The sequence below is a fragment of the Arachis ipaensis genome, chromosome B03, assembly GCF_000816755.2.
Source record: "Arachis ipaensis cultivar K30076 chromosome B03, Araip1.1, whole genome shotgun sequence".
NCBI lineage: Eukaryota > Viridiplantae > Streptophyta > Magnoliopsida > Fabales > Fabaceae > Arachis > Arachis ipaensis.
In genome coordinates, this window is record NC_029787.2 from 47,733,480 (window position 1) to 47,733,890 (window position 411).

Consider the following 411-nt stretch of genomic DNA (forward strand, 5'->3'; position numbering starts at 1 on the left):
AAAAGTCGTAACATTTATATTTGGTAAATCAAATAAAAAATAACTTTTAATAAATACAAGCAATATCAATTGCGTTTGGTAAAATAACTTTTAAAATTTAAAAATACTATAATAGACATAAATGTAAGTATTAAATTTAAAAATTAGTTAACATATGTGGATATATTAGACTTTTAAATTTTGAAAAGTACAAGCCAATTTTAAAAAGTTCTATCTTAAGTACTTTCAAAAGTACTCCTATCTTTTAAAAACTACAAGCACAGACACAATCTTTTTGATTTACCAAACACAAAACGAGTAACTTGATCTTTTAAAAAGCACAAGCACCTCTTCAAGCCTTAGTATTTACTTTTAACATCTTTTTTTTTTCTCTTTCAAGACACACAAGCTCCCCACTAGACCTGTCCTTAG